Below are 18,568 nucleotides of genomic sequence, written 5' to 3' on the forward strand. Positions count from 1 at the left end.
ACGGTAATGGAAGAGCAGTCCGGGTTTTTAATCACTTATTCCAAGCGTAATTCCCAGACCGTTCTGAGTCACGTCAAGAGCTGCAAAACAAGGCGTCTAGCATCCCTCCTTCACACTGGTGATGTAGAGCTGTCCCTGCTGTGCCTCGCCCAGCCCCATGCACCGGGGCCCTGGCTCTGCACCCAGGGAAAGCGAGGTGTGCAGCGTGCTGCCTGGCAGGGAGGAGAAATGCCAGGGAAAAACGGAGCAGCACGAGCACCTGGCTGAGCCCAAGGCCGATGTGCAGCGATGAGAGTGAGTATGGATCCTAAAAACCGTCTGGGTGTGGACATCAGGTGTCGCTTCCACTTGGCTCAGGGTCGTGTGGCAGGTCTGGGGCGTGATGGAGAACAGACGCCAGCAAGGAAAGCAACCAGGTGAGGGGAGGTGTTGTGTTGTAGGGGATTGCTTTGGAAGCTGTGGTTCAGGAGGCACTGCACGCTCCCCGTGAAGGGCAGCAAGTGCTGATATATGGCCATCAGAAGAGGAAGAGGGAAGCAATTATGCTGTGCTGTCCACACAGCCGTGCACCCTCCAGCTGATCAGTGCACGGGGGAAGAAAGCCTTTCCTGGCTGTGCTGTGCTCTCTGCACGGTGTAGGGCTCTTGTTCAAAGCTCCCGAGGGCACCGTGCCCTGCAGCTTGGGCTCGGGGCTGCGGCTGCTTGCAGCTTTAGCTGTGCGAGTGGGAAACGAGACGGTGGAAGCGGGAGGAAGGGTGCAGGTCTTGCAGCCAGCCCCCAGGGATTTTACAGCCGAGGCTCTCCTTGCCTCTCTTTGAGTTTGAAGTGAAAACAGAACGGCTTCCAAGATTACCTGGGATTTCAGGCTGGAGCAGACTGTTAGAGGCATCCTGCTCTAGGGCTGTCCCCAGGAAGGGGGAATGTGACTGCTGAGAGCAGTGAGGCACCGTGGCCAGCCCTGAATCCATTCCTGGAGAGCTTATTTCAGCCGGGCAGGCTGGGATTCGGTGGTCCTCAGCGAGCTGTGCACCAGAGGAGGTTGGGTTACACCTCATCACTGCTGACCCGCTTGGGAGACGAGGCTCTTTTATTTCACTTTATTTTATTTTGGTATTAAAGACATCCTTTAAAGAAATGTCAGCTCGCAGGCTGTCACTTTTATGATTAAAAAAAATTACAGCCACTTGCCTGGGGTGTATTTGAGAATGGCGAGGAAGAGACTATTTTAGATTAGTGAGGGCTTAATTAATTTTCATTATTTGCGTAACAGTGTCCCCTAATTAATAGCTAATGGGCAGTCTCTGAATTAATGCTGGAGTGGGGTCTCCAGTGATGCCATTAGAGAAGGGTTTTTATTGCTAGGAACTGAAGCTTTGCTGATTCTTTCTAGTAAATGTAGCAACCAAAAGACCAAAGGGTGTCTGGGGCAGCGGCAGGCATTTTTAGGGGAAAAAAAATCAGCTTTCCTAAATCCTGCTGCTCACTCGTGCGTGCAGTGGGGCAGGACTGGGCTTATCCTTGATCCAAAAGGGGGAAGAAGGAGGCAGCAGAGCAGGGGCTGGCCGGGGACAACGCCTTGCTAACCACAGGGCTGGTCCTCAAGTGCAGCCAGCGTCGTCTTCAAGCCTTTTTCTGGGCTGCTGCTGCTGGCACAGGCCAGCCACGAAGCTGCCCTTACGTTTTAATCTGTCTGAAGTAGCTTGTAAAGTAGTTGCTTGTCTCGTGGCCGTGTCATTTTCCCCCCTGGCTCTTCCCCGTAAAAATCTAGCATGCTGTCATTTCGCGTGTCTGTTCTTGAGCTGGCAGATATCTTACTGCTGGTCTGGAGGCATACAAACGGTGCTTGTCTCAGATGTGTGCTGGAGGGTGATATCTCACTCTCAGTATCTTTCTTTGGCTCTGTCTCTGCTTCTCTCTCCTTTTTTTCTGTGCTGTGGTTATGCCAGTGTTTGTGATAACAACAGGATTGGATCGCATCGAATTGCATCGAACACACGGCTTGGCTTAAAGCAGAGAAAACCAGGTGATAAATTCTGGAGTGGGAACAAGATAGAGGCTAACCCCTTTGCTGGCAAAGGCAGCTTCAGCTGCGTTTGTTGTAGAAATACATCCTGGCAGTAGCTGGACCACAGATCAGGCTCAGGGGGAGAGGTGCTGTGCAAAAGGCAATTGGAGTCCCGAGGAGCTCGCCTTGTCAAGGTGAGACAGGCAAACGGTGCAGGTGTAGGAAGGGGAAAGGCAAAGCACAGAGGCAGGATAACTGCTCCTAGGTCTTCTTCCCCACCAAGCTGCCTGCCCCAGGACTGTTTTTTCCATGTTGAAGATCAGGCAGGTGGTTAAGTGCTCATCCCTGCCCGCTGTTGTGCACTCCGAATTTCCCACAGCGATCGTCCTTCTGCCTCCAGAGAGCTCACGTAGACGTGGCCTTAGGTCTGCGCCGGGATTTGCACCCACTCATACCAGTGGTGAGCAGGGAACTTGGAGCTTATTTGCTTTTCTTTTGGTTTTTCTTCTGTGAGCTCCCACTGACTGTGCTTTGAGTTCCCCCGGGTATTTCAGGGAGCCAAGGGTGCCTGTTGTTACGCCAGAGCTGGATGCTCAGGATGGCTCGTGATCAAGCAGCAGCACCCATTTACACCTGAGGATCTGCGGCTTGCTAACTTCCTTTGAATAGGACGAACCCGATGTTTTGAGTGATGGTTATAGGCTCTGACAAAGGGGAAGCTTCGTTCTGACAGGCAGCAGCTATTTGAGAAATAAACGGCCAAAAAAAAAGCAGGTCATGGAAGTCGAAATGTACATTTTTGTTGCATGTGCAGTTCTGAACAGCAACTCCTCACCAATGGCAGCTCTTCAAAGAGGAGGCACAATTTGGCTAAAATTGCCCAAATGAGGTAATAAAATTATACTCCTGTGCAAGGCCCCATTATTCGCAAAACACATTTGTTTGGATGCAAATTACTGCAGACCTTTCACTGATACAGTGGGGAAAAGAGAGAGTTTTCATGAGCTTTGCATCAGTACCACAATGTGGCTGCTGAGCGGATTAATACTAATGCAGCAGCCAAATGCTCTATTAGAGCCCATTTGTTCTCTATTATGCTCTGCGGACTGCTGCTCTCTGGATGAAATCTTGACAGAGCTCATCAGATCCTGCTTACAAGAAAGTCCATTTAAATAATACCTTCAGCCTCAAAAAGGGCTCGCAGCGCACGTGCCCGGCGCCCCCTCCCAAAGCCTTGAGCTGGATGCGGTGACCGGGCACGGTGCTGTCCCTTCAGGCAGCTGCTGCTGCTCCTTTGTGGGATGTTTCCGAAAACAGCAAAGTATCAGCGTGAGAAAACGTCCGAGCAGGAGGATGCAGAGAGCACCCACCTGAAATGATAAGGAGCTTCTCCGTGAGCGCGGCAATTAGGAAAGCTGCCAGCCCTGATGATCCACAAGGCCAGCTCTCGTTCCTGCAGAAAACAAAATTTAATTAGCACGAGTGCATGGGACCTCCGCTCCACGTCTTGCTTCAGAGACCAAATATGCACCGAGCCTTGCAGGTGCCACCTCGGTGCGTTGGTTTGGTGCTAACCTGCACTGCTGTGCTCATCAAGTGCTGTGCTTTCTGCACCCTTTTGCGTTTCAAGTTGGGTTTCTTGTTGAAGAAAAGCCCAAACCTGGCTTTGTACTGAGAGGTTCTCAGGTTAGGAGTCCAGAGAAAAGGAGCAGCTCCCTTAGGACAATAGTAACGCCCTGCTGCCAGGAGCTGTGTATTTCCCACGAAGTTGTTTTTTTATTTGTTGTTCATACTTCAGCGGGTGAGGAGCCAACTTGCTTTCATTTAGTGCAGGATGTTGACAGAGCTTCAGGAATAGGAATTTAAAAATCCACAGAAGGGCACGGATTTAAACGCAGAAATGTGTGGAGCGCGAAGAAAAGGCTGAATGCAAAGAGGCTTGTTCTGCTGCTGTCCCTAACCTCAGAAGGTGAAGAGGTAAAGGGACCCAGAGAAAGGATAACAGGAGAGAAAAGCAAAATATAGATCTGCCTTCTTCTATTGCAGTAATTCTTCCTGCAGCTGTCTCATAAAAGCACCGCTGTTTTGTCTTGCTCTGTGTTTCCTGCCTCCTGTGACCGTGCCGGGGTCCCTGCTTTTATATGGTGGACAATGGCGATGCCGCTGGCATTGAGCCGCCTCCTGAGCGGGTCTGCACCTCACGTGGATTCACGCTAAATAAAAATGGCTTGGCTCGCTCAAGGAGAGAATCAAAAGAAGGAGCCGAGCCTCCAGCCTACAGGCCCCGTGCTGTGCACGCAGGCGTATAAACGTGTCAGTTTTTCTTTGGTGTTCAGTTCCGCGCAGACCTCTCGCTGGAGAAGTCGGTGTTTCAGATCTCCCGTAGCCCTCCTTGGGGTCTCCACGTAGGGGGCGAGGATTTGAGCTGGAGCCCTAGAAACCCAAGGGAGCGTGAGTCTGTGGTCTGTCATATACGGGTCTTTGCGTTGTCATCAGTGCGAAGCGCTTTCGGCCTGAGCAAGGCAGGGTGTTAACAACAGGAAAAACAAATCTGCAGTGCTGTCACAGGCTCCGTAAAATGAGGATAACGCATTGCCAGCCCTAGGTGACCATACCCGTGGTGTTCCTGCCATCGGAAAGACCTTGCTGATGGCACTTTGGGACAGGTTATCCTCTCCTGGGCTGACTCACTGCACAGCCCTTTGCTCCATCAGCCTGCCCAGGGAGCTCGTGCCAGGATGGTGACAGCTGAAAGCCCAATGCTCTGATTTTCCCTTTTGCCACTGGCTATACAAGCTGGCTTGAAAACAGCATCATATCTTCTAGAAACAGCTGTGGGGATCTCCAGCCCACCAGAGAGCTCAAATTCTTGTAGAGCCTTGCAGCTGGCCGGGGGATCCTGCTGGCTACCATGCTGAGCATCCCCTGCAAGCTTGGGTGTGACCACTGCTGTGTCCCCAAAACCCTTCACCAAGGCCTTTGGCTGCTGCATGTCCCTATCAGCAGGAGTATTACTCATCCGAAGAGCAGTTGCGAGACAATACCCTTGGTTGTCATTGCTGGCTGTTCTTGTCGTGCCTCCAAAGCCTTGCAAATCAGTCACGGCTTGACATGGTCGCCTGTGTATATGAGGAGAGATCTACTGAGAAATTGTTTTTATTGTATGTTAGTGCTAGCAAATAAATAATGTTCCCTCTATACCGTGCATGGGGAGATAGTTTTCTCCCATGCCTTCGTATCTGGTGATTAATAATAACCATTAATCCCCATGAATGACAGCAGTATATTTGGAGCGAAGCACATGTTAAAATAATTTGAGAGAATGTTGTCAGGTCATAGGCTAACCTATCCTCTTCATATAATATTTTCATAAGGTATAAATATTTCTCGGCCTGAGACGTTGGCTGGAGATCCAGCGTAAAGAACGAACAAAGATGGATCATAAACAGGGGCATTGGTGGGGTCCCAGCATCACAGCCTGAACCAAAACCAAACTGAACTTCCAGCATAAATTCACTCCAGAAGCTGGATTCTAGAAAGACAGAACTATTCATAAGCTTAAGCTGAATTTGGCAGCGAGATACGTTCAAAATCCCTAGGGAGAGTTAATTTATTTTTAATGTCCAGGCATTACATTTGAAATGTCAAAATGAAATGTGTCATTTTGGAAATGCCAAAACATTTCTTTTTGACATCTTCTCAATGAAGCTTTTCAACTTTTTGTTTTGAAATGGCAGTTTTCAGTTAGAATGAGGAAAGGTTAAACAACATGGTTAAGTGACTTGAAAGTGAACAAAGACATCGCGTTTTGATTTAAAGAAAATGTGGAGGGGTAGCAAATTTTTGTTGTTAGTTGTTCTTTTATATACAGCTGAACCCCTTTACTTTTCCCCGAAATCTGTTTCCAATTGACCCAAGCTATTTTAACTCCTACTTTGAACACAAATAGGAAATGTCACAAGATTAAAAAAATCATTATTCTCCCTCTTCTAGCTCCTGGAGGGCCCTCGTTTGGAAGTGGTAAAAAAAAAAGTGATTGAAAACCTGAAAAGGAATACTCAGAAAATACTCAGAACAGCCTTTCAATATCTGGTGATCCTAAATACAGTATTTTTTGGCGGGGTAAATGCAGAAAATTTAAGTGAGTGCTTCACATTTTCCACCTCTGGATGCCCATGCCCTTGCTGTGCGTGCTGCAAGGGTAAAGCCCTGTGCGTGGTGCCCCTGTGGTGGTGGTGGGAGCACCATCCCTCACCTGCTTCTGCTCACAGCGTGCCCCACGGGCTCGGATCTCATCTGCCTCCTTCCCAGTGAGCTGAGGAGGGTGTCCCATCCAGAGGGATGGGCAGTTTTGGGGAGGAAGGAACAAACAACAACGTCCCCCAACCTAATATATTTATATAGCTAAGAGGGTTGTGCAGAAATGACTCTGCTGCTGAATTTCAAAACCAGAGCGTGAAATCCTCTGCACTTTTTCTCCCCCCTCTCTAAGCCATCCTCTGGAAATCTGTGGCAGGGATGCAATTCTCTGTCCAGGGATCTGTCACTCCGGCGAGGAGGTGGTGGTGGCGAAACGCTGGGGGGCTTCTTACAGGGGCTCACCGCAGCGGAGGCACTGAGGACGTCAGAAAACCAGGGTGGATACGTCCACTTCATTCACCCTAATTAACAGGCGAAGCTTCAAAATGCGTCCCAAGAGCACGTCGGGGGAGGAGGAGGGCCGGACAGCCCGCTCAGATGGCTGGAGAATCCCCACGGCCACCGGCGGCGCGGAGCTGTCAGCGCCGTGGTGAGCGGGATGGAGCTCGGAAACCCCCGGGTGAACATTTCGCACGGCGTGGCTCTGTAGCTGTCATCCAGCGCCGAGGTTGGGGAATAGCCATGTGCGTGGTGATGGCAGCATCCCCACGGCTTTTGTTTCTCTAATTGCTAACAGGCAGGCGTTGCTGCTTGCGACACAACCCCGCGGCGTAGGGGCTGCGCTACCTGCGGGACGGGGGCTGTTGGTCTCCTGCCTCCTTTGCCAGCCGTCCCCTTGAGCTGCAGGAAAGATTTGTGGCACCTGCAGGGGAACAGAGGCGTTTGTTGGGTGCCGTTGGATGTCCCATCTGATGAGAGTTGTCAAATACAACCCTTTGCATAGCTTTGGGACAGCCTCCGGGAAGGCTCAGGCTGCAATGGTCGCTCCGGAGCGGTCTCAGCCCCGGTGGGGTGCCTGTGCAGTTCTGCATTTAATCAGGTGAGGTCAAGCTAAAAACGAGATGTGAAGCCAGTACGCTGGAGTTTGAAGTTTCCCTTTGCCAATTACGTTCTCCTGACTTGCTTCAGCCTTTGCAGCACGCTCAGCTCGGGAGGATTTGTGCACTTCCAAGACAGGCTTAGCTAGATTTTGTAAAGCTCATTTAACGGTGAGGCTGAGATAGGGAAACACCACCAAACATTTCCTTGGTTATCCCAACGTGTTGGTGTAGCAGGGCGCTCAGATGGTTGCCCATCTGTGGGGAAACATGCTTTTTGTTGCTCGTACCCAGAAAAGGGTTTACAGTAAATAGCTGTGCCTGGAGCAGGCAGCTCGGAGCTCTCCTTGCTGAAGGGCCCAACTCAGGGTCTGGTCTAGAAGTGATCCATGGAGCTAACAGTCAAAATAAAGCAGATCTTCACCGCTGTTCCTCTTTCCCTTGGACTGCCCTGGCCCTAATGCTGCAGGCAGGATGAACTGTCCCCCCGGGGTTAAGGAGGATGCTTGTGCCCCAGCGTGCCCAGGTGTTCAACCAGGGCTTGTGGGCAGCTGCAGGTGGAGCTGTGGCAACCTCAAATGTTTGGAGTGGGGACAGCATCACGGCTGTCAGCCTGGGCATGGGCACAGCCCGCAGCTCCGGGGTGGTCCCGGGGCTTCAGGAGGCTCCCTACATCCGTGGCTCTGCGACCTGCCTCCCCTTTGTGCTTTCCAAACATAGCAGTGCCGTGTTTGTGCTGGAGGAGTGCTGGCTGGCCTGGCTGAAAAATAAAACCCCAAGCCCGTGTATATTTAGGGTGCCTGTGATTTTTCTTTACATGGTGCAGGTGGTGGGTGCCTGTGTGGCTGTACGGAGCGGCGGGGCACGCTGCGAGGTGCTGGCTGTCCCTTCATGTGGGCACAGCGGTGTTTCGGAGGTCTCTGTAGCGATGTGCTCTCTTTTAAGGGAGGTGTCTCCAGTCAGAGCAGGTAATTTGAGCTTCTCTGGTGCCCTGGTATGAACAGGCCCTGGTACAAGCCCAGATGGAGCCAGTGGCAAGGCTTTGGCTCACACCCTTTTTTTTTTTTTTTTTTTTTTTTTTTTTTTGTGGGATGCTTTTGTTATCTTTCGAGATGAAAGGTATCCCAGAAATGTAAACCACTGATGAGCCATCCTCCTTTTAATGTAAAATAGCAATAATAGAAGCTATCACGCAGTTCCATTCATCCCTGGAGGTCACAAAGCACTCCATAAATTGCACTCCAGCCTTGCGCATTCCAGCTGCTGAGTGTACCGAGATACAGCGGTGTGTGAGAACAGAAGAAATGCTATCTTTGGGGCCGCTGCTTATGTTACCCGCAGGTTAATGTCAGCGTTTCATATTTCCCTTCACTCCCCCTGATCCCGGGCTCTGATCCGCGTTGGTCTGGGGGCTGAGTTCAGCCTGCAGCAGCTCCTGCCTTTATTTCTGCTGGCTAACACCCGCCGGCAGAGGCCACCTCGCTCATCCCCCCGGCCAGGGCAGAGCTGTTGACCCAGCCTTTCCTTACCAGGCAGCCTGAACGCCACAGCAAGAGATGTGAGGCTCGATGCAACGCTGGCTGTTCCCCCCCTGTCCTTTCCCATGGCCAGAGGGAGTGCTTCAGAACAACACCTGCCCAGATGTGGTGCTCAGATTCCCCTTAGCAGCCTCAATTCCCCCTCCCTCCGCCTCCTAGCTGGCCGGTCTGGGTTTTTCTCACACAGAGCAGAGCCTTCAGCCACCACTGCCGTGTTTCTCTTCTGTCAGCCGCACCTCCTTCCCAGCCGGCATATCCAGAGCAAGCCAAGGGTGAGATGAGTGTTTTGGAAGGAGGGCCGAGTGTGCCTGAGCTCTGGTATGCCTCCCCGGGGACCTCCCGACGCACAGCACCAGCTCGCTGGCTGCTCCTCCACCCCCCGTCCTCGTGTGGGAGGCATTTGGCTAAGGGGGAGAATGGGAACCCGTGGGTCGGATGCTGTCGGTGGCCATACACGGCAGCCTGATGGATTCTGTGATTTCTCCGGCAAGCAGGCGGGACCCTTCCTCGGCACCGAGCCGCACGGGTTTCTCCCTGCTGCTCCTCCGAGCCTCCCTCCTAAAGGCAGGGCAAAAAGTGAGGGGGTGCGGAGGTGCTGCAGGTTCAGCTGACTCTGAGACTCCTTTTTGCTGGTGCCCAGCCTGCAGCGATATCCAAATTCAGTCCGGAGCCTGAGGGAGCCCACGGAGCGCGACCTCCATTTGGGCAGCCCCGTCTGGGCGCGCGGGTGGTTTTAAAGCGGGCGGGCGGCAGAGCCCGCGGAGATAAACGCTCAGGTAATCGCCTGGGTCCAAACCACAGGCCACCTTCTGCCATCAGAGCAATTTGGAAATCAATTTGATGTCTGGCGGGGAGGCGGCGGGGCTCTCTCAGGAGCGCAGTGGCAAGCTGGGTCCCTCCGGCGCTCATTAGCATTCAGGTGGCAGCGCTCTGCGCAAGCCGGAGAACTGGTGCCGCTTTTTCTGGGAAAGCCATTAGGAGAAATAAATTAAAGGGGGGGAGAGAAAAAATAAAATAAAATAAAATCAAGCATTACCGATAATTTCCTCTCGTTCAAGGTAACAATAGCGCAGACCACAGCCCCAGCGCCAGTCTCGAACGTGGCTGGCTCCTGGTTGGGTTCCCGAGACAGCCAAGCAGAGAGCACACCACAGAAGTGAAGTGATGATCAAATAAGAAAGCAAATGAGGCTCCCCCCTCGTTTTTAACAAAGGCAGGAATGGGGCCAGTGGCGGAGTGGTTTAGCTGAGCAGTTAGAAAATCTGAGGTCAAAGCCTGACATGGCTATTGATGAATTTGAGGGTGATGGAAGAAGAGTAGCAGACATTACGAGTGGGCTGCAGGGACTGAAACATGAAGCAAGATTAAAAGAACTTAAGTACCTGGAGCTCCGGTGGCTGCGCGACAGCGAGGCGGGCCGTAATTACCCTGCAGACTGCTGGGAGAGACAGAGAGAGGAGCAGAGGGGGGCAAAACGGGCGTCAGGCAGAGGAAAGGGGTGGAATTTGGGCTGTTTTCTCTAGATGCTGGGTTTGGCCAGGCTATGTGGTGCACCAAGTGCTAGTGCATTTGTTTTGGTCATCTCTCTTTGTATCACTCTGTTTTATAGCCTGCTGTTCCCGATGGACCCACAGCTCTGTAATGAGGGGCTGGATTCTGCTCTCTGTGCTGCCTGTTGGTGTCTGAGGCACCTCCAGCACCTGCTGCTCAGGGCTGTACAGCAGCATTGCTGGCGTAGGGCTCAAAGCCCAAAGGTGTCACTTAGTGGCTCTTTTTGGGTAAGTCTGCCTGTTTTCGTGAGGAGCCGATGAGCTTCATAACTTCCTATTGCCATCCCTCCCCTTGAATCCAAAGCAGAAACAATGACCTGCGCAGGTGATGGACTGAAAGATGTAGATGCACAGACCTGCATGTGCACGATAAACCTTGCTTCTTTACACAGCCAAGCTCAAAGTGCATCCCTCAGCACTGCAGCCGCAGAATTGTCTTTGGATCCAAGTGTGGCAGCATCTCCCTGAGCCCATGGCACTCTTCTGTCTCTCCATGCCCTCTCCTGCCTTTTACCAAACGCTTTGGGGAGTTTCTCAGCTCTGCCACTTCCCCTTGATTATCAAGTCTCACCTTTTCCTGTGGATTTTTTCCATCACTGGACTGGCAATGGGAATGAATTGGAAGCAGAGTCCTCCAGAGCCTGTTTGTATCATGTTTGTATCGTGCTTTTCCACGTTTGCACTGGAGCTATACTGTTTTTTAGCTTGGCTTCCAAGGAAACAAATCTGGGACTTGTCTGTTCCTCTGTCCACGTAGCTCTCCCCATGATTGATGTGGTGGCCGAGGGTCAGACCTGATGTCAGGATAGCCAGGATTTGAAGCTCCTATGCTTCTTGAAAGTAAATGTTTTGGTAGGCAGACCCTAATAATGACTTCAGTGAGGAAACACCTGCAGTGTTATTAGGCACCTGCAGATGTGCCCCAGCACTTGGGAGAACCATCGACCAGCCCGTGAACATAATGGGACAGCAGAGAATCTCTCCAGGAGCCAGAGATCCTCTGAAAAATAGCCCGTGTGAGCACCACTGCTCCCAGTTCAGCTGCCTTCACCACGTGGGGCTTGCGAGCTGCAGGTGTTCAGCGCTCTGAAAGCCTGTCCCTGGCTGCCACCCGACTGCAGAGGCTCTTTCCATGGGTGGATGCTTTGAGCAAATTAGTCCTAGGGGTGCCTGCAGTGTCTGTGTAGCCAGACAGTTCCAGGATAAATCCTGGACCTAATTCAGAGCTGTCTGGCATCTCCTGTAGTCATTCAGATTCCGCAGAGCAGGGACAAAAAGCAGCCAGACTGATGTTTCACTGCGAGGCACTGAGGGATTGAACCTTTTGCATGTGTCTGATCCAGGCAGACATGAGTCTCGAATCAGATAAAAAAAAAAAAAAATATGACTTGTTAGTTCATTAGACATGACTAAGGGCTGTTTGGGTTAATGGGAAAGTTGAGCAAAGTGTAATTGTTGCTGCATAAGCAGCACACGGAGCAGCGACGGGAGGTGAGGTGCATAAGGTGCCACGGGTGCGCTCACAGCGTCTGAGGGAGCAGACAGGCCAGCGTGGCTCTGCACAAGCAGCAAGACCATGAAAATAAAGCTCAGGAGCTTTTGTGCTCCTGAAGGGCTGCCAGTACCAGAGCAGGATTTGTGTTTTTTTTGCCCATTTGCTTTATATTGGGGGATTTCAGGAGGTGCTACGTGCTCACAGCGCTGCTGCTGCGCACTGGTCAGGGCCGCGTGTGCCCGCAGCGGGTGCAAGGGGCATCCACGTGTCCCCGTGCCGGTCTGGGCTGTGCGACCTGCTCTGTGAAATGGCCTTGCAGCCTCTCCTCAGGCAACACCAAGCTAAATAACCCGGGGACAGCCACATCTCCCTGCAGGCTGCAGAGGCAGACTTCAATCTTTAGGGCTCGCCGCGGGGCCAAGCCGGAGGGACTGGAGGGTGGGCGTCCAGCCGGGCACACAGCAAAGCCTCCTAAAGGGAGTTGCCTGCCTTCTGCATCCTCCTCCGTGCCCGCCGGCCGGTTGCATGGTAACACAGCCCTCGCATTTTGCCTCTGCCTGCCTCTCGTTTAACCCCTGGCCTCTGCTGCTGGCCTCCCCTTGGTGCTTGGGATCGCTCACCCGCATCCAGGCAGCAGCCGATGCGTGGCGGGTGCGCTGCCTCCTCTCCTGTCTGGGAAGGGGGCAGGAGCTGGGAGGGAGACCAAAAATTGAAAAAAAAAAAAACAGAAGGGGTCAGAAACAGGCAGGGATTTTTGGTGTGACTGCTCAGGTCCTGGCTCCTTCGTCAAGGTGGGAGGGAAGGTGTGGGAAATTCCCGAGCCACCATCGGTGCGACACCGACTGCGCCACAAGCGAGGACTTTATTTAGTAGAGTAAGTGTTATATTGACACAGAAAGACATACTTGATGCAGCAGCAAACTGGCCGTGAGATGGAATAAAAATTTTATGCATCATCTCTTTTCCTTTCTTCCCTTTTACACCTAAAGCACGCGTTGCTGCTGCCTGGAAGGGTCTGGTCTTGGCACCAGGGTCATTTTATGACTGTTGTTGGTGTTTTCAGGGGAGTAGAGTGATTTATGTGCATCTTTGCAGATTTGGGCCGCTAGATAACATCTAACTGCACTCCCACGCATGCCGCCGCAGCAACATCCCATAACCCCTGCATAGAAAAATATTTCCTTTTCATTGTAGCAGTAAAGCTGGAATTTCTGAAAGGATGGTGGTGCAAAGAGCGTAACTCCCACCCAGGTAAATAAAAGCCGGGCACGTTATTCTTTCCAGGACCTGTTTGCAAAGCTCCTGGTGCGTGTGTCTGCTGCGGGGTTCGAGGCTCATTTTGGGTAGCACAGAGCTGAGACCAAACCCTGGGGCGAAGTGTCCCACACAGCTGCCTTCAGAGGCTCTGCCTCCCCAGAAATAGGTTTGTCCCGTTGTGGCAGGCGCTGTCCTCATGGTTTGGGTGCAGCGAGGGCTGAGCAATCTTCCAGTCCCAGGCTGTAAGTCCCAGCTTTCAGGTGGCCAAACCATGCTGGTTGGTGGCCCAGCTTGCCAGGAGCAGGGCTCAGCTCCAGAGAGCAGTGTCACCCTTGACAGCGCTGTGGGAAGTTACGTGTAAAGAACAGGGGACCCTTTAAAGCGTTCTGAGGCCAGGCGGAGAAAGGGGAGGAATAAAATAAAAATAAAAGACTGTTTTGTCCCCCAACCGGCGCAGCAGCATTAATGAAATTCTACAGAGGGCAGAGGGAGGGCAAGCCAGCGCAGTCAGCAAAAAATGAATCCGGACGGCTGTAACAGAAATATCAAGGGGGCTGGAGGAAGCTGGAGCCATCGCCCTGCCCTGTGCCATGCCAAGCATTGCGATTTAAGACCGCGGTGTCCTCGTTCGGGGAGCAGCCGCCCGCACGTGCGTGCGTGCACACACACACACACACACACTCATTTTGGCAAAACCTGTCCCCTGCCCAGGGAGCTGCAGGGTCGGGAAGGGGGGAGCAGTGCCCTTGCACGCCTTCGTGGGGAAACCTGGCTGTGGCCCCCTTTGGCTTTTTTTCCCCTTTTGGCCTGGGGAGGTGCAGGTGCTGCGGAGGGGCTGCTGCTCCGCCAGGGGTGGTGTCAGGGTGCCTGTCCCCTGCCCTGTGTGTCCCCATCTCCTGAATTGCCCTGCCCCAGCCCACAAAAAGCTCCGTGCTTCCATTTCCCTCACCCTGCCACCCCTCCTCTCAACTCCCTGCTGCCTGCAGCGCTGTCCCCTTGCTGCCTCCCATGCCCCCGGTTGCTGTTTCTCCCTCCCTGTCTTTTTCTCCCACCCACATGCCCAAACCCAGAGCCTGCTCTATTTCGGGAGCCGCTGCAGATGCAGCGGTGCTCTGGCTTTACTGTGGCTTGGACTTGGAGAGGGATGGCTATTTTTTCACTGCAGCCATCTGCTGCGTAGAGATCATGGGTGTAAGCTGCGACATTCAGAGCCAGATGTCCAGAGCCCCAAAGCTCAGGGACATTTGGATCGAGGGTTTTTTTTTTGTTTTTTTTTTTTGCATTTCTGCTTGAAGGAAACAATGAGTCCTGGGGGCTCCCCTCCCAGGAAGCCGAGGCTCCGAAGGAGAAGTGCTCACAATGCCAGAGGAGCACACGGACTGCCCGGGGCTGTCTTTGCATTCGGACCGCTCCTGTCGGACGATGTGTGATCCGGATCCAAGTCGGGGAAGACGCCGTCCCCGTCTGGGCCTGTGTTAGGATCCCCTTGTCCACGGAGAGTGCAGATGCAGCCCCGGGGGAATTAAACGTTCTGGCTCCAGCTTAGCTTCGAGTGTTTGGGTACCGTCACATTTAAGGCACAGGGTGAGGTTTGAGGAGATGGCGACGTGAACACGTACAGCCAAGGCTGTGTGGGCAGAAGGCAGAGGGAGCAGAGACCCTTGCTGAGATTTCCACAGCTGGCTTTAGGTGAATGAGAGGTGGGTCCCCTCTCCTTAGCATGCTTTGGATCCCCAAGCTTTCAGACTTCTTTGTTGCAGGGGAACTCTGGGCAGTTTTTCCCTGCCCGTGTTTATTTACTGAAACTTTCATCTTTGTTATTACTGAAATATCCAGAAAGAGCCGTATTAAATCTTTCATCTGGCCTGTGCTGATGCTCCTGGCAGAGCAGTAGCCATGCAGCCCAGCTGAACACTCTGAACCGTTCCAGCTCTTAGCTGCTAACTGGAGCCAGGTGGAGATATTAAGCTAGGATTTCCTAGGGCTGGATTGTGGTGGCTTTGCTTCTGTATTCAGCTTGCGTTCAGTGGCTTTGGCCATCAGGCAACCACATTCAGAATTCATAGAGCAGCAGCCCCCCCAAAAAAACTGCTATCATAACGCCCAGCATCTGTAAGGCATTTTTAACATGAGGGAAGTTTCTTGTAACAGAGTTAAAAGAAGCAGCCAAAAGGGTAAAATGCAGGTGAAGCAGAGGCCGTTTAATGATTCACTGTTTAAAACTCCAAAAAATATCTTCTGCCTCTAAAATCTCATTTACTTTCCCCCAAAACCAAGTATAATTAAACAGTAAATCAAAGGAAATAATTAGCAGTAAATGGTATCCTTCAGAAATGGAATTGCCATCCTGTTGAGGAAAACGATAAAAACATCTGAAAATATAAAAAACAGCAACCTAAATGTAGAACCATAATAATGCCAAAAAATTTGAGGGACAATTTGCTAAAGATGTGGAAATCACCCATAAAATATTTCCAAAGCACAAAAAGCAAGAAGCCCACTAGGAAGTCTGTAGATGGCAGCTAGAAAGGGAGTGCTGAATAAGTATGAGGCTTTTGCAGATAATTTGCATCACTTCGTTTGGTAATAGCTTGGAAGGAGTCCCCCTCCAGAGCCCTTTTTATGGAGAGCAACTCAAACAAAGTGTTTTAAAGAGGTGTTTTAGTGGAAGAGATTCTAGAACAAACCAGTATAACGAAGAGCAACAGATTACAAGAACCAAACTGAATTCACCCAAGAGCTTTAAGAAAATTCAGATTCAAATTTTCCAGCTACCACTTTGCTACATAAATAGGCAAGGGAGCAGGAGGACAAAGAGGCAAAGGCAGTACTGATTTTTAAGCAGGACTGGTGGTGGGATCTGCAGCCCGTTATTTTCACTTCTGTACCGGTCATCTTTGTTGAATCTCAGGAGGTGAATTCATGGACAGATGAATAAATATGATATACGGAGGAAGAGTCAACCTGAGTTTTACAGAGTGAAGTCATTCTTCATTATCTATTCAAGTTCTTCAAAGGAGACAGGAATGGAGAGAAAAATGACCCAGTCAATATCGTGTCCTTGAATTTCCCCCAGACTTTGGCAGCGTCCCTTGCCAAAGGCTCCTGAAGAAGTTAAGCTGTCGTAGGACAAGATTTTCTTGTGGATTAATAGTAGTGTAAAAGACAGAAAACAGAGGAAAGAAAGAAATGCTCATTTTCCACTGTGGCTACCAGGGGCATCCTGCAGGTATGCTTGCTAGTGCCTGAGCTGTTCAACAAATTCATAAATGATCTGGAAACAGGGGAACGGGGAGATGGCAGCAATGTGTCCTGGCTTTACTGAGTTATTTCAGGCACTTAGAACTACAGAGAGGTGTGGAAAGACCCAGTGATACTGCATGACTGAGTGATGGAACAGCAAACAAAACTCAAGTATGTTGATTAAAGCAAAGCAATGCACTCGAGGAGGTAATCCCCAGCTACTCATGCACAGCGACAGGCTCTCGATGGACCCGTGCTGCGTAAGAAAGAGATCTCTGAGTCACTGTGGATGCTTCTTTGAGATGTCAGCTCAAAGCTCAGTCGCTGTTGGATAGGCAAATTGAACATTAGGAGTTGTCAGGATGAAGATTGAGGAGGAAAGGGAGAATATCAGACACGTTGCCAGACACTTTCTGGTGCAGCCGCCTCTTGAGCAGTGTGCACCCAGACTCAGGAGTGATGGAGGCAGGGAGAGCCGAAGGATTTAGGGAGGAAAACAGTTTAAACGGATGAGGCCACTTAGGGCTGGAAAAAACTTGTCTGAGGAGGCTTTATTAAGACAGAAATATCAAACCGTGAATGGCGTGGAGAAGGGGAGCAGGGAACGGTTATTCATTGTCTCTTTCATAACACAGAAATGAATGGCTGTGAAATGAAATTATTTGGCAGCACTTTTAAAGCAAACAAAAGGAAATAGTTTTTCACACAGTGAGTAATTAAATTGGGGGAGCTCATTGGCACACAGTATTTTGGAGACCAAAGGTGCAGAAAGGTTCAAGAAGCAATTAGATAGGCTCAAGGCCCAGAGAGGGCTGCTAGCTCTCGGGTTCAGATCCAGCCTGGGAACATCTCACACATAGATCAGGAAAGAGGCATCTCTGTGTGCTCACACCTTTCTGTGCACTTCTTCTGCCTAGGTCACGCCAGCTGCTGTAAAAAAAGAAGAGTCGGGGCTCGATGGTCTCTTTCTGAACGTGTGTCTTGTCATCTGAGTTGACGTGCTGTGGTCCCAGGGGGATAGCCCACTTCTCACAGGGTTTCCTGCAGCTGGACTCAGTCCTGCAGGTGGTCCCTTGTGGTCCCCACTTTCCTGTAGCCTGGCAAATGCCTCCTAAGGCTGTGCTCTGGGACGCGTGGTATGTGAAGATAACCCCTGTGGGGTTATCTTCCTTGTAATCATCTTGCCAAGTGGGAATTTGAGATTAAGGACAGATACTGAATTCAGTGTACACCCAGAAGGGAATTCCTTAGGAGACCCTACCGGTCATGCTTTTGTCTCTTGCAGCTAAGTCCATTTTCCTGCTCAGCTTTTCACACTTTCCACTGATCTCTTGCTGCACGGCTCCTCCTATTTCTCCTGCTGGAGAATATAGCATCCATTGAGCTGGAGAAGGATGGTTTGGCCAGCATGTGCCACTATGAGCCCTGAATAAAAATACCTCTTTACCCAGCGAGGCTGCTTGCCTGTCTCTGGTATTCAGTGCCATCCTGGACCTTGTCGTTCTGCAAGCCAGAGGCTGGCAAGGGGGCTGACCTTAGCGGAGGACGGGGTTTTTGAGGGCATTCACCATTGTTCTAGTGCTTTCATCTTTGTGTTATTAAAAAAAAAAAAAAAAAAAAAAAAAAACAGCGTATAGCATTTCGCCAATGCGAATTTGCTATTGCATTCACTGGAGCAGAATTAGCTCAACACTGGCCGTATTTGAAGCCCCTGCCAACCTCAAAGGACCTCATTCAGTATCCACTTTGTTTCAACAATTAGCAATACGAAAGAGCATCTGGCATGCAAATTGTATGCTAGGACAAATGCCCAAAGTGATGTCCTGTACTGGCAAGCAACAGTTCAAAACAAACAAACAAAATATCTCTTTCAGTCAGAAGATCTGCTGCTGGGATGTCTCCAGATGCCTGTACATTGACAACAGTACGTTTTTTTTCTCATGGTGTCCCTCCACGGCTGGCCTGTGCAGCAAGAAGAGCTGTTCTGCCCCATGCATTGGTAGTTGATTACCAACTTCTCATCAGGTCCCGCATGGCTATCTGATGTGCTGTGCCTTTGCTCTTGTTTTGGCAAGGTGGCAGCCAGTAGCAGGGGAAGAGGAAGAAGAAATATTTTCAGTGTTTTCTTAAGGTGCATGGAAAAATATAGGCTTTGGGGTCAATATTCACTGAAGCATCAATGAAAAAGCAGCTCCTTTGGCTAGATCGAGAGACTGGCTTTCACAGGAGAGCATGGGCTTGGT

At 51.0% G+C, this 18,568-nt stretch overlaps 1 protein-coding gene across 1 annotated transcript in view; it reads left to right on the forward strand.

The window, feature by feature from the left end:
• Positions 1-235: 235 nt before the first annotated feature.
• The window catches only part of ZBTB7C (zinc finger and BTB domain containing 7C), a 109,314-nt gene continuing 90,981 nt past the window's right edge, over positions 236-18,568 (forward strand). Inside the window, exon 1 of the mRNA XM_032205290.1 lies at positions 236-294. The gene's annotated coding sequence lies outside the window, so the exon portion shown is untranslated. The remainder of the gene's footprint in view (positions 295-18,568) is intronic.

This window comes from Aythya fuligula, chromosome Z (genome assembly GCF_009819795.1).
Source record: "Aythya fuligula isolate bAytFul2 chromosome Z, bAytFul2.pri, whole genome shotgun sequence".
NCBI lineage: Eukaryota > Metazoa > Chordata > Aves > Anseriformes > Anatidae > Aythya > Aythya fuligula.